At 40.1% G+C, this 16200-nt stretch overlaps 1 protein-coding gene across 1 annotated transcript in view; it reads left to right on the forward strand.

Annotated features, from left to right (window-relative positions):
- LOC102959025 (STAM binding protein) overlaps positions 1-15686 on the forward strand; it is a 54234-nt gene extending 38548 nt beyond the window's left edge. Inside the window, exons 11-12 of the transcript XR_006215825.1 lie at positions 3074-3184; positions 15591-15686. The gene's annotated coding sequence lies outside the window, so the exon portion shown is untranslated. The remainder of the gene's footprint in view (positions 1-3073; positions 3185-15590) is intronic.
- The last annotated feature ends 514 nt before the right edge of the window (positions 15687-16200 follow it).

A 16200-nucleotide genomic window follows, 5' to 3' on the forward strand; every position in this document is an offset into this window, starting at 1 on the left:
CCAAGCCATAGGAAGGAGCACCATGCATACTGGTCTGGGCTGAGTAGGGAGGGAGGGCAGTGTCTGGTTGCTTCCCAGTTGGCTTCAGAGGCGTAGACCCTCCCAAGTGCCATGGGCCGGGTGCAGACAGACTCTGGGGAAGCTGTCCTCCTGGGATTCGGGGCAGGGCTGTGTTTCTTCAGATGATCATTTTCACATACTCCGTTAAACATCACCAAAGAGGAAGAAGAAATCACTTAAGCCTTTAAGAAAGAAATCACTTGCTTTGTCAGGTAGCAGTCACCTTAAAAGGCAACATGGGGAGAAGCATTCCCTAGTGGGGCTAGTGTGGTGGATATTTGTTGCTTTGAGAGGCTAGGGTCTCAGATTTCATTTTGGCACCCCCAATTTTAAAATCACGATGCCTACCCCCTTTGACTGTTGATTGCTACTTCAGGGTTTTAGCTGTCCAGGTGGAAGGAAAAAATTTTTGTGTGGGGGTTGGGAGAAATGGCGACCCCTGAGAATGAAGCTTTAATGGCGTGAAATCCCAGTGAATCCCGCAACTTTGGTCTATTTCAAATAGATTTTGAGAACAGTTTTAGGACCAAACCAGTTGTTTCCTAAAAAACATTTGTCAGTTGGTATTGTGTCCCCTGACTCCTCCCCCTGGTATCTCAGCGTTTTAACCCCACCTGGGTTTGGAGACCAGTTTGTCTAAGGATCTTTCACACTTGTGACCAGGAGTGGAACTTCTGAGTCAAAGCTCATTTCTTTTTGTGAGGAGCTTGGCCTGGGCACTGAGAAGGCCTGTTTGGATCAGGACCACTGAAACATTATTCTCTGGAGAGGAAGTGCCACTCCGAACATTTAAGACCTCACTTTTAGGTCCAGCTCTTTATTCACCCACAAGTCACTTAACTTCCCAGACTTTTAAAAAAAATCTATAAAATGGGGTCAGCCTGATAACGCCTACCCCAAATGAAGACAAAATGAAATCCATGTGCAAGCCCGAGAGCCGTAAAATGCTATAAAGATTGAAGGTACCTGTTTTTGGTGTCTCCAGAAATGTTGCTTCTACCTACTAGACTTTTATACCACACAACTTCCAGCTAGAAGACTCTTGAGCCAGATCCGCATTCTTTATCACTGGCTGGACCTAGGCTCCAAATAGCTTAACCTCCCACTTGGTTGTTCCAGCTACTTTTTGAGGTGAAAGAAGAGGAAGAGAACTTTGACCCTCTTCATGAAGTCTGCGTTCCTTAATCCAGGGTTGAGTTTTTGGGTTGACTTTAGCCTACTTGGGCTTAGAAGCGGGGCCATAGGCTTATAGGCTGTGTCCAGTATCATTCACTGTGCCTGCTGGATCCAGAATCCAGGCCGGTTGCACTGCACAGCCATGGGCTCTTGTGTCCTTCTTTGGCGATCAAACCTAATTCCTGTAGGTCTTTGTTCAAGTTCTGCCTCCTCTAGCTCCTTCTCTCACTGGTAAATTCACTCCGAGGGTTCCTTCTTTGAACTCCAGTGGCATTTATAGGCTGTTTCCCGTAACGTGATTGCGGATTTTTTTGCTGTTTCGCAGTGTTTTCTCACTGTCTTCCTATGTAGGTCGTGTCTGAACTCACGTAAATTCTGTAAGGGCAGGGATCATGCTTGTTTTCCAGCACTGTGTTGAGTGCCTTTTTCAGTCAGCGTAGCACTTCCTTACTTTCTTTTGCTTAGCCCTTCCTTGAAATAGAGTCTTTGGTGTTGAATTGTGTGTTAGGAAGCCAGCTGGACCTGTGCCCTCATTGAGAAGATCTGTCTCCACTTTGCGGGAGGCCATCTTAATGCCTTGCCTCAGATGTTGCTTTTGGGGCCTGTGCTGCCACCCCAGTGTCACCTTGTGCCGAAGGTTTGAATATGAGCAAGAGCTCTCAGCAGAGGGAGCCGGCAGTTGAGCTCTCTTCCAACTGCCAGGACAGATGGTTATCCTGCCCAACAGGCTCCATTCTCTGGGTAGTCAAGAGAAGATGCCAGGAAGGCTGAAAGGGGGGAGGTCAGAGAGGCAGGAGGAGACCAGGAGATAGCGGCACCACTATCTTATCACAGAAGCCAAGGAAGGCAACAGTTTAAAACAAGTGGAGTCGCATGGCGCCAAATGGCTCAGGAGGGGTTTTCTGGGCTAACGACCAAGATGAGTTCATGGGATGTGGCAGTTGGCAGTGGTCTCCCCTGACAACCCCACCTAAAGCGCCTCCACCCCATCACTCCACCACACCTTCCTTTAACTCTCTGAGTAGCACTGTCATTAGCTAAAATCATCTTGTTTATTTCTAGCTTATGTATCTAAAGTATACTCCTTGAGAACAGCAACTTTGTCTTGTCCACCCTTGTATTCTCAGCTCCCAGAATAGTGGTTGACACTCAGAAAGATAGGAATACGTGCACAGACTTGTCCAAAGTCACCCGGCTACTAAAGTGGGACATCTTTGGAGGTGTTGGGGGGAACAGAGCAGTAAATGTGCATATGTTTTGAATACTGATTTTAAAGATTGTACGATTTAAAAATTCACAAGTTAATCATAGAAGATTACCTCTTAGAAGGTAAAAGAAGGAAAGCACGTGAGAATAAAATCTGCATATAAAGCCATTTAGTTATTTAGAGATGAATGATAATGCAGTATCATAGGTGAGAACATCTGGAATTTCTACAAAGTGTACAGAGTTGGAAATTTAGAACTTTAAGTGCTTTCACTATTTAATAAGAAAGAATAAAAAAAAATCAAGCATTTGATTCAAATGAGAAAAAAAAGAACAAAATATAGACCAGGAAAGCCAAGAGAAAAGAAACACATACCATAGCAGAAATTATTGAATTTTAAAATAGGAGAATTGGTAGATACATTCATAATGTCATTTTTTGAAAAAACAATGAAATAGTCAAAAAGGAAAAACACAAAATTAGAAATGAACAAGGGTATACAACAAATGTATAAGAAAGTACTATGTGTAACTAGGTTAATGAATTTGCTACTTAGTGAAATAGGTGATCTTCTGGTAAAAAAAAAATTATAAGTGTGAATGAAACCAAAATTGTCTTAATTATCTTAAGCTAAGTGGAAGACCTGAAAGATCAATAATCAATGAAGAAATGGAGAAAAGTGTACAAGTATTATCTCCATATGCTTCTATGAATGAGTTCTTTCAAACTTTCAAGGAACAGGTAATTCTCATGCCATTTTCTTTATCATATCACCATTCTGATTTATTTTAATTAATTAATTATTTAAATTGAGGTATAATTGACATACAACATTATATTAGTTTCAGGTGTACAACATACTTATTTGGCATTTGTATATATATTGCAAAATGATCCCCACAATAAGTCTAGTTAGCATCCATCACTATAGATTGTTAGAATTTTTTCTTGTGATGACAGTATTATTAATTATAGTTGCCACATTGTACATTATATCCCCATGACTTATTTATTTTATAGCTGAAAGTCTGTATCTTTTGACTCCCTTCACCCATTTCACTCACCCCCCCCTCCTCCTCCTCTGGCAGCCACCAATCTATTCTCTGTACCTATGAGCTTGTTTTGTTTTTTAAGATTCTACATATAAGTGAGATCATATGGTATTTGTCTCTTTCTGACTTATTTCACTTTGCGTAATGCCCTCAAGTTCCATCCATGTTGTTAAATGGCAAGATTTCATTCTTTTAAATAGCTGAATAACATTCCATTGTGTATTGTGCATGTGTGTGTGTGTGTGTGTGTGTGTATATATTTCACAATGTGTAAATGATTATGTGTATATTACAATTTAAAAATTCTGTTTTGTGGCTGAATAATATTCCATTACAGATATATATGTATATGTAAAGATATATATATATATATATATATATATATATGTATATATGTATATATTGTTTAATCTGTTCATCAGTGAACATTTAGATTGTTTCCATATGATGGCTATCGTAAATAATGCTGCAGTGAACATGGTGGGTGCATATATCTTTTTGAGCTAGTGTAGTGTTTTCATTTTCTTCAGATAAATACTCAGAAATGGCTGCACTGATTTATATTCCCACCAACAGTGCACAAGGTTCCCTTTTCTCCACATCCCTGGAATAAACCCTACTTGATCATGGCGTGTGATTCTTTTAATGTATTGTTGAATTCACTTTGCTAATATTTTGTTTAGGATTTTTGGATCTATGTTCATCAGAAAATTGGCCTTTAATTTTCTTTTCTTGATGTGTCCTTGTCTGGTTTTGGTATCAGGTAATGTTGAACTTTGTAAAATGAGTTTGGAAATGTTCCCTCCTCTTCTGTTATTTTGGAAGAATTTGAAAAGAATAGGTATTAATTCTTTGAATGTTTGGTAGAACTTACCTGTGCAGATGTATGGTCCTGGAATTGTGTTTGTAGGGAGTTTTTAAATTACTGATTCACTCTCCTTACTAGTAATTAGTCTATTCAGGTTTTCTCTTTGATTTGGTCTTGGAAGATTGTATGTTTCTTAGAATTTATCCATTTCTTTTACTTTGCCCTATTTGTTGATATGTAATTATAGTAGTCTCGTGATCATTTGTATTTCTGTTATATCAGTTGTAACATCTCCTCTTTCATTTCTGATTTTATTTATTTGAACCTTTTCTCTTTCCTCTTGGTGAATATAGCTCAAGACTTATCAATTTTGTTTACCTTTTCAAAGAACCAGCTGTTGGTTTCATTGATTTTTTTTCTACGTCTTTTTAGTCTCTATTTATTTCTGCTCTGATCTTTATTTTCTTTTTCCTACTAACTTTGGACTTCATTTGTTCTTCTTTTTCTAGTTCCTTGAAGTGTGAAGTTAGGTTGTTTGAGATTTTTCTTGTTTCTTGAAGTAGGCATTTTTTGCTGCTAACTTTCCTCTTTGAACTGCTTTTGCTGCATCCCGTAAGTTTTGGTATGTTGTATTTCTATTGTCATTTGTCTCAAGGTATATTTTGCTTTTGCTTTTGCTTTTGATTTCTTCACCAACCCATTGGTTGTTTGGTAGCATGTTGTTTATCTCCACATATTTTTGAATTTTCTAGTTGTCTTCTTGTAATTGATTTCTAGTTTCTTACCATTGTGATTGGACAAGATGCTTGGTATGATTTCAGCCTTTTTAAATTTGTGAAGATATGTTTTGTGGCCTAATATATGATCTATCCTGGAGAGTATTCCATATGCACTTGAGAAGAATGTGTATTCCATTGCTTTGGGATGGAATGTTCTGTATATATCTGTTAAGTTAATCTGGCCTCAGTTTTGTTTAAAGCCGATGTTTCCTTATCAGTTTTCTATCTGGATGATCTATTATGTGAGTGTGTATTAAAATCCTCTACTATTATTGTATTGCTGTCTATTTCTTCTTGTAGGTCTGTTAAAATATTTGCTTTATATATCTAGATGCTCCCAGGTTGCATGCATAAATATTTACATATGTTAAATTCTCTTGTTGGATTGACCCCTTTTATCATTATGTAGTGCCCTTTATCTCTTATTACAGTCTTTGTTTTAAAGTCATCTTGTCTGATGTAAGTATAGCTGCCCCAACTTTCTTTTGGTTTCCATTTACATGGTACATCTCTTTTCACCCCTTCATTTTCAATCTGTGTATGTCCTTGCATCTGAAGTGAGTCTCTTGTAGGCAGCATATAGAGGAATCTTGGGGTTTTTTAAATCCATTCAGTCACTCTGTCTTTTGATTGGAGAATTTTGCCCATTTATTTAAGGTAATGATTATTGTGGTAAAAAATCACGTAACATAAAAATTGCCATCTTGACCATTTTTAAGTGTACAGTTGAGGACTGTTAAGTATATTCATATTCTTGTGAAACAGATCTCCAGAACTTTTATCACTCCTTTCCTCCCTCTCCCTCACTCCCTGGCGACCACCCTTCTATTTTCCACCTTAATGAATTTGACTTCTTTGGATACTTCATATAAATGGAAGCATACAGTATTTGTCTTTTCATGACTGATTTGTTTTACTTACCATAATGTCCTCGAGATTCATCCGTGTTGTAGCATGTGTCAGAGTTTCCTTTTGAGGCTGAATAATATTTCATCGTGTGTATATATCACTTTGTTTATCCACTCATCCATTGATTGACACTTGGGTTGCCTCCACTTCTTGACTATTGTGAATAGTGCTGCTGTGGACTTTGGTGTGTAAATATCTCTTGCTGTTTTAACTGTTGTAGAGCATGGGAAAATAAGAAAACCAACATAACTCATTTTTATGAACACAACCTAATCATGTACACACACATATATACACACTTCACACTGCACTCAGTAATATAGAATCCTAAATAAAGCACTAATGAATGTATCCTTATAGTAAAGGAACAATAACTACCAGCATTTATTGTCCATCCCGTGATGCATTAGACCTTAGAACACATTAGGGTTCTAACCACTGGGTGGTTCAGTTGGTTAAGCATCTGACTTCAGCTCAGGTCATAATCTCATGGTTTGTGAGTTCGAGTCCCACATTGGGCTCTGTGCTGATGGCTCAGAGCCTGGAGCCTACTTTGGATTCTGTGTCTCCCTCTCTCTTTCTGCTCCGCCTCCACTCATGTTCTGTCTCTCTCTCTCTCTCTCTCTCTCTCTCAAAAATAAATAAATATTAAGAAAAAACTTAAAAAAAAAAGAACTTAGAACACATTAGGGACACCTGGATGGCTCAGTCGGTTAAGTGTCCAACTCTTGATTTTGGCTCAGGTCATGATCTCACAGTTGTGAGACTGAGCCCCATGTCATGCTCTGTGCTGGGTGTAGAGCCTGCTTAAGATATTTTCTCTCTCTCTCTCTCTCTCTCTCTCTCCCTGCCTCCCTTCCTTCCTCCCTCCCTCCCTCTCCCTTTCCCTCTGCCTCTCCCCTGCTTATGCGTGCTCTCTCACTTGTTCTCTCAAAGAAAAAAAAAAAAAGAGCTTAGAACCCAATACCTCACTCAGCTAGTAAGGCAGCCCAGACCTATCCAGCTCCAGAGCCCTGATGCATTTGGTGAGTTGGTTGAGAAGATAACGATGGCCCCATAAAAGAAATCCATTAATATCACATTTCACAGAAGTAGGTCAAAGGAAAAAAAAACCAGACTCAAGAGTCTCTCATGGGTAATAAAGTATTTGAAGATGAAAATCAACACTTGTTCTTTATTTTTGAAACTCCCCTAATAAATTAGGAAAAAAAGAAGCTTTATTAACATAAATCTGAAAGAACACCCAGCATCATTCTTTTTTTTTTTTAATTTTAATTCCAACGTAGTTAACATACAGTCTTAACATTAGTTGCAGGTGTACAATATTGTGTATAACAGTGATGCAACACGCTCAGGATGCCTCATTCTTAATAAAGAAATAATGTTGTCAGGGATAAGACAGACCCATTCCAACCCCTATTCTCTCACAGTATCCTGAAAGGATAATCGAGCCGATGTAATGAAGCAGGATAAAAAATTTACTACTGGAAAGGAGACACAAGTTTTAGCTGCAAACTAAGTATCTACCTAGAAATCTAGAGAGAATCCTGAAAAATGGTTAGACCTAATCGAGAGCAGCAGTCGTCCCCTGAAAACGTCTAACATAGCTTTCCAAGCACAAGAAGCCACCAGTTGTGACCGAGAGAAAGAAATCTCATTCATCCTAGCAACCAAAACTATAAAATACCTTGGCACAAAATTAACAGGAAATGTGCAAGACATACAGGAAGAAGACTACTAAGCTTTGCAGAAGGACATGAAGAAAATAAACGGGAAGGCAGATAGGCCATATTCCATGAGGGGAAGACTTAGTGCTTCAAAGATGTTCATTCTTTTTTCATTGATCCGTAAATTTAAAATGCAAGTCTATAACAACCTCATTTTTTAAGACTTGGAAATATTAGTCTAAAACTAATCTGGAATAAGTGAAATAACCATTTTTGAAAATTGAAAGAAGAATGTTGGGGGAAATTTTATTACTAGATAACTTACTATAAACCTGTAAGTTAAAGCAATATCGTCCTGGTGGTAGACTCATTTAAAAATTAGCAAACTTTAATGTTGAAGGAGTTAAGATTTAAAGAGAGAAGTTGCCAAAGACCACAGAACCTTAAATGAATGGTATCAGACTTTCAAACCCATACTCCTAACCACAATGCAATACTGCCTTCCTAAAACATACATAGATACACGTATTCATAAAACAACGAGAAAGAAGCACACCGAAATATTAATATTAGTTATCTGCAGATGAGAGAATTATAGCGTGATTATTCTTTTTTTCCCTTTCTATCCTTTTCTTGAATTTTCCAAATATTCTGTGGAGAACAATATTGCTTTTATAATTGAACAAAAAGGACAATGCCTGCTATTTTCAGAAACCAAAGCTCCACTGCCCCTTCAATGTGGGAATTTGGCCAAGATCTTATTCTTGGACAGCATCAGTGAAAGGGCCTTGGGAATGCTCTTGGGCGCAGCAGCAGAGGCATGTCATATATGGAAACCTTCCATTAGGATGACCTCACTACTGGAACCCATTCAACATAAACCTTGCCTGCAAGAGCTAGCAGAGATCTTTGGACAAAACCTGGAGGGTGGAGAGCTGAGAAAGAACTGACCTAAAGAAGAGAGAACTGGGCTTTTGGCCTGTAGAAGTCCTCTGTATCCATTCGGGCTCAGCAGGTCTCTGTGATTAGTTCCTAGGCAAGGATTACTTTCCCCATCTCACTCTTCTCCAAAAAAGAACTCCTGCAATGGCCAAAGGGTTATTTTGTCTTTTTCCTGGGCCTGAGTGAGAACGTAGGTTGTTACTTGTGTTGGAGAAACAGTAATGGGTTATTAGTGGGTGAAAGAAGTGGAAACATCACCTAGACTAAAGGAAGTAAGACTATTCTTAGATATTCCTCAGCCATTCCCTGTGGTTATTTCCCGATTCCTGGCAGTCTCCTCTCTTTACCTCTCCTTGCCTTCAAAACAGCACTGGTGCCTTTGCCACCTTGAACAGCTCTTAACGGCTCTGCTTGCCATGCTTAAACATCTGTGTCTAGAACTTGTCTCACATAGCCTAATGTTCTATACTTTTCCCATGGCTTTGGAGTTAAAAAAAAAATTTTTTTTAAGTAGGCTTCATGCACAGCACAGTGCCCGACACAGGGCTTGAACTCACAACCCTGAGATCCCAACCTGAGCTGAGGTTTAGAGTCAGCCACTTGACCAACTGAGCCACCCAGGCACCCCTTATATTATTCTTAATTGAACCACGGTAGACTCAGGATAAGTTTATACAAATATTTTAGTTCCCAGTCTTAGTGTTGTTGTGTAAGCACAAGGCCTCTGATTATGGCCTTTGGAACTTAAGTGTGGCCTAGGAAGAAACCATATAATGAGAATGGAATCCTGTGTTAGTCTGAACTATTTTCATTCCACTGGCAGAAAGCTCAATTCAAACTGGTGTTCAGGCACAGCTGGATCTAGTGCCCACTGTCATCAAGATTCATTTTTTTGTTTTGTTTTAAAGATTTTGTCTTTTTATTTTTTTTAATTTTTTAAGGTTTATTTACTTTTGAGAGAGAGAGACAGACAGAGTGCATGCAGGGAAGGGGCAGAGAGAAAGACAGAGACACAGAATCCGAAGCAGACTCCAGGCTCTGAGCTGTCAGTACAGTGCCCGATGCGGGGCTCAAACTCATGAGCCATGAGATCATGACCTGAGCCAAAGTTAGACGCTTAACCCACTGAGCTACCTAGGCACCCCAGATTCTATCTCTTTTTAAGTGTTTATTTATTTGAGAGAGAGGCAGACAGAGCACAAGCAGGGGAGAGGCAGAGAGAGAGAGAGGGAGAGAGAGAATCCCAAGCAGCCTCTGCGCTGTCAACACAGCCTGACGTGGGACTTGATCTCAGGAACAGTGAGATCATGACCTGAGCCGAAATTAGAGTCAGTCGCTTAACTGACTGAGCCAGCCAGGTGCCCCTGTTTTAAAGATTTTGTTTTATTTTAAAATCTGTACACCCAACATGGAACTTGAATTCACAACCCAGAGACCAAGAATCACATGCTCCACCAAATGAGCCAGGTTCCACCAAATGCCCCGAGACTCATTTTGAAGGATATACTCAGTGTTTGTTCGTTTAAGTAAGTTTTCCCAATGTGGTAGCTTTGATGGCTTATATACTCAGTGTTTGTTCATTTAAGTAAGTTTTTCTAATATGGTAGCTTTGATGGCTGTAGGTTTATATACTATATAGGTTTATATACTATTGTTTTGGTGAGTCCAACAAGAAAAAGAAAACTTCTGTGTCCAAAAGTTCCCAAAAAAAAGTCCTGGAATTGAGTTGTTGGGTCATGGGTTTGGTCATGACTTCATCCTCGGACCAATCACCAGGGCCAGGGGGTTAGAATATTCTGATTGGCCAGTCCTGAGTCATGTGCCTATACACCATGTGAACCATGTGCACTGAGAGTAGGGGAGAATTCATCCTCCAAAGAAAAATCATGATGACATCAAGAGTAGAAGGAGGAGTGGATGCTGGGCGAGCAAAGATAACAGATGTCTGCAGCAGGTGCCTAGGAGAAAAAGCTAGGGCCTACCTTCACCACTGTGGGCAGTATGACCTAAGGTGAGCAAACTAAGACAGAACTGGAAACACCAAGTGCTACAAGCTTTAGATAATAGCACCAAAATTATGAGGTAGTGACCCCTTCACTCCCAAAAAGGCGTGTCACACATCCAGGCCATGAATCTTTCATTCATTTAATTTGCATTTAGTGAGCGCCTACTTTGTGCAGAGCACTGTTCAAAGTACACAGAAGTAAATGCTGTGCTCTCTGTCTTTAAGGAGTGAATAATGGGGTAAGACAAAGGAGCCGTACTCCCATAAAATAGCACGAGAGCAATATCTTCCTAACTGATGAGCATACACAGGATGGGCAGCCACTTCATGTATGGGTGTTGAGGGGACCCAAGCAAGGAAGAGATGAATGTTTTCACTTTATTTATCCTCTACTTTTATAATTTAACTCATACTCTTTATAATTTATTTGTACTCCACCTTTAACTGTTTCAATAAATATTTACCGTATGCCTACTAAGTGCCAAGTCCCCAGACTCTAGATACCAATAGAAAGGTTTTCCAGGATATGTAAAATATTAGAAAGAGAAAATAAATCGATTGAACATGGGGGCAAGTGAATATAGCATACAAGGACGCAACGACATGGATCCGGTAATAGAGCAAAAAATGTAATCTGTGATCACTCACATTCCCAGTATAGACGAGCCACATGATGTGTGATGTCACAAATAATATTAAAATGTGTTCAATGAACCCAAGCAACACAATAGGGTGTTCTGTTTTGCCATGTAAAAGATGGCACAAGATACAGTAAAATATGTGCATATTATATATATAACATAGTAAGGTACAATATGTAGTAAAGCACAATATATAGTAGGAAGTAATTCTGCTGGAACTCAGGTGGGTGCAGGCATTGGGGCAGTATATAGTTCAGCCCAAACAACTAGCTGTCTGCTAACCTAGCTTAACCTAGATGGTGGACTGCATGAATTTTAAACAACTCCAAGTTCCTTTTCAGTGACATTTTAATATTTAATGACAGTGAACTTGGAATTGTAATCTTTGGCAAGTGTTTGGGGGTGCAGCTGCCAATCTTTATTGGTGGCCGAGTAAGATCTGAGGCTCTCAACTTTCAAACTGTTTTTGTTTTGTTTTAACACAGCTCACCAAAGTTTTAGTAAGACAGCCTGTGGGTCACTTACTACATCGATTCCCCTTTCACAGCAGGAAAGGAACTGGCAGTAACCACAAAGGGTGTCTGTACAAGCCAATATGGGGAGTCAAAATTTGGACTATGTGGTTGTCTCCTTATTTATGAACTTGGGAAAAACATGGGAATACCTGCATGGGGAATACCTACCCAAAACCAATCTTCAAGGTTTTGATCTTGTAGCCTTTCTTTCTTTCTTTCCATAATTGGCTAGCAGGGTCTGTTGTATATACAAACCATTCTTTGTCTAGGAAAATAAAGCCCTTGTCATCAGAGTAAAAAAGAATATCTTCCTTCCTTTTTGTTTTTTTTAATAACAAGGGGCTATGCAACCGGCCCATCCAAAGATAGTATCAATTTTTTTTTTTTTTTTTTTAATGAGTGGAAAAGTACTGGTGTCCGAATTCATCCTGGATCAGCCCTCAGGAAAACGTCCTCCCCCCACCGCTCTGGCCCATGAAGTAGAATAGCAGTGCTGAATCAATTTGTCCATGGCCCAGACTGAGGAAAGGTCAATAAAAGTTGCAGATAATTTGATATTATTCTTGCCACTGTAGGGCAAAAATTATAGCAGTGACCTGTGGTGGAATTGCTTTTTAAAGCCTATCTGTTCCTTATATCCAATTCTCATCTGAGAATCCTGGATTTTCACCACTTGTTACAGAGCTTTATAGAATTAATAAATCGACGTTTTAAAAAATTTTTTTAACATTTATTCATTTTTGAGAGGCAGAGAGAAACAGAGTGTGAGTGGGGGAGGGGCAGAGAGAGAGAGAGAGACAAAGAATCCGAAGCAGGCTCCAGGCTCTGAGCTGCTAGCACAGAGCCCGAGGTGGGGCTCAAATCCACAAACAGGGAGATCAGAACTGAACTGAACTGAAGTCAGACGCTTAACTGACTGAGCCACCCAGGCACCCCACGAATCAACTTTTAATTTGAGTTAGAGGATGCCCAGGTTGTTCTCACTCAAGAAAGATAAACTGGATTCTGGGTTTAGCTCAACACAGCTAAGTCCAAAGAGTAAAAAAATAAATAATAAACACAATCAATAAAACTGGGGATGGGAGCCCATTGTTCAAGAGAAGTATTAACAACTCCAGAAACAAAAAGTTGCTCATGGGTGCTTTATTCAGATCGAGTTTTTAAATTGTCTGGGCAGTGAATTGGGCTCTAGTCAGAGATCGGCCTCATATTTATAAAAATTGGGGCAGTTGACTTTGTTTCGTGAAAGCCAGAGGAAGTGAACTTCCCAGGTGTTTGGTCCCACACAAACTCAGTTTCCAGAATAACAGCTCAAAACCTTCCCGAGTCTGCTGTTGTTGCCAGAGTCCATTCTCACCACAAGGTGTTATTGAAGTAAAGTATTTTTAAGACGGTGAAAAAATGTATTCTAAACTTTAACTTTTATGAGGTCCTGAGTGGCCTTTTTCTATTTTGGGTTCTCACAGCTTCTTCATTTGATGTGTTAAAGGTTATTTCAGCTAGCCAAGAATTCTTAAACCAAATGTAGGATAAGCAGGACCTGCATTTGCTATAGCATTTTGAAATTAAGACTGATTCTAAATTATCTGCACAGCATTGTGATGAGAGAACCTCATCTTCGGACACTTCTAGTAGTTCTCAGCTAATCCCAGGTTGCAAGTATATTTTTCCCCTCCGCACTAGGGGAGGACGTAATGCTGAGGTTACGAGCAGGCTCCAGAGCCAGACTGACCTGGGATGGATTCCTCGCTTCCTCACTTACTGGCTATGTCATTTCAATAAGTGTCTTATCCTCTCCAGCTTCAAAGTCTTCAACTTTATGAAATGTGAATAATACCAGGAGCAAATGAGAGAATGCATACACACAGAGGCTTAGGACAATTTGGGGCACATAGACGCAACTCAATAAGGGGCAGTATTGATAATAACAATCATAGTAATAACGATGAGGCCTAAGCCAATAGTTTGCTGTGAATCACACTTTGGGGACAGGGGAAACATCTTTCTCTTGCCTAGAGAGATGGGCAGAGGATCCTAATACCCCAGGGAAACCATAGCCCCTGATCACAAAATGAAAGGGGACAGTTCCTGCTTTCATTTAAAAGCCACCCTTCTGGGTGGGCAGGTCTGAGTGTCAGGGAGATCTTGACTTTTAAAAGAACCATCTAGCAGGAAGGCTATCAATCCCTCTAGTCCCATCCATCCCCCCGTCCCTGCCCACTATAACTCTCCTCCAGCTCTTCCTATCTGAGGATGAAGGTAGGGACTTGGGGCACCACGCTCCAAGGGTTGATGGGAAGGACAGGATGACTGTAGGAGTCAAAGGAAGGCACTGCCTGATAATAAATAAAGGAAATAACGGGGATCCTGGGGGACTTCCCAGGCCAGCCCAAGGTTGAGACACTTAGAAAGTCTAAAGGGCTATAGTCTGTTTCTAATTCCTCCAGGGTCAGGGTCATCCCAGAGGGAAAAGGAAGGACATGTGTCTTTTTACTTAGATGTATGGTAGATTTCAACATTCTCTCCTTTGGCTGTTACTTCTCCATTTAGCACCGACTGTCAAATGCTGGCTTTCTCGTAACGACCACATGTGGAGTTTCCCATGGGTCCCGTGCAAACCGCACTATTCCACCCAAGTTCACACTTCCTTGATATGGGAAGTCTGGCCTAGTTCAAATACTCTTATCCTCCCTTATCCCCACCTTCTCCAGTGATACACCCACATTCTTTCTCTTGGGTTGGGCATTGGCAAGAACACTCCAGTCCAACCACCTTCCCTGTGCCCATTGATCCTAAGAGGACACCCCAAAACTGAGGGTGTCCAGTCTGCTCCACACTTCCCCACGGTCTGCCGTATTATTGCCATCCCACTAGCATCTTCAGGTGGGCTCAAGGCAGATCAGTACAGCCACTGCCCCAGTAGACACCCAAATGGAAAATGCAAACTGTTATGGGCACCTGTATCCTCCAAACTGTCCTCTAGGAATCCCCCCTTACTTGCGGGGATATAGCCCTCCTTCTCCACAGAATAATCGAAGAATCCATTACGTCACTGCTCTTCCCCAAGGCTGGGGACTCAGCTGGGAAGACTCAGTCTACTTCTTTCTCTGCCTTTCCCACATAGATACCTGGGGTAAGGACACCAGAAAGTAAGTTGGCTGAGCTGCCTCTCAGTCAGCCCTGGGGGAGGTGCTGGGTTCCATTTCTGGCCATCTCCTGGAGCCTATTGTTTGCATTTGGGGCCATAGCAACAATTTCAGGGAAACAAAAATGTTCACTCAGCAGTCTGTACCAGATAAGATTTAATCCTGTTATTCAAATACTCTATATCTTTCTTGATTTTTTTTTATCTCCTTGTTCTATCAGTTACTGAGAAAGTTGTGTTACTTCCAGTATGATTGCAAATGTATCCATTTCTCCTTTTTGTTTAGTTAATTTTTGCTCTCTCTCTCTGTCCCTGTGTGTGTGTGTGTGTGTGTGTGTGTGTGTGTACATACAAGTGCTATTAGGTGCATACAAATGTGGAATTGTTACATTCTCTGGTAGACTGCTTCTCTTTCCTTCAGGACTACACCTTGCCTTAAAACATACTTTGTCTCATATTGGTATAACTTTCTTTTGACTAGTACTTCTTACTTTCAACTTTACTGAATCTTTGTATTTAAGATGCATCTCTTGTAAGTAGTGAATTACCAGTTTGATATCATCAAATATCCAAACTATCTTTAAGTAGGAATATTTACTCAATTTAAGTTTAGTGTAATTACTGGTGTATTTGGGTATAAGCTCACCACTTACAATTTGTTTTCTTTTTTCTCTCTTCTTCCAGGAAGATGTCTTCTCTGTTAAGGTCATTGCTGCCTGGATGAGACCCATCCCTTTTGTGGTAGATACTCTGCATAACTCAAAGACTACTGATTTAAATGTTAGTATCGTCTTTTCTTTCTTTCTTTTTTTTTTTACAAGATGCATACTAAAATTTTTTTTAATATTCATTTTATTTTTGAGAGAGAGAGAGAGAGAGACAGAGTGCAAGTGGAGGAGGGGCAGGGAGACTCTGAAGCAGGTTCCAGGCTCTGAGCTGTCAGCACAGAGCCTGATGCAGTGCTTGAACTCACACACCACGAGATCAGGACCTGAGCTGAAGTCAGACTCGTTTAACTGACTTAACTCGCTTAACTGACCGAGCCACCCAGGCACCTCACTGTTAGTTTCATCTTTAAAATACTTCCAGAGAAGGTCACCTGGGTGGCTCAGTCAGTTAAGTGTCCAACTCTTGATCTCATCTCAGGTCATGATCTCATGATTTGTGAGTTCAAGCTCTGCTGACCATGCAGAGCCTGCTTTAGCTTCTCTTTCTCTCCCTCTCTCAAAATAAATAAATAAATAAATAAACCTAAAATAATAATAATAATAATAATAATAATAATAATAATAAA

This window comes from Panthera tigris, chromosome A3, assembly GCF_018350195.1.
Source record: "Panthera tigris isolate Pti1 chromosome A3, P.tigris_Pti1_mat1.1, whole genome shotgun sequence".
Lineage (NCBI taxonomy): Eukaryota > Metazoa > Chordata > Mammalia > Carnivora > Felidae > Panthera > Panthera tigris.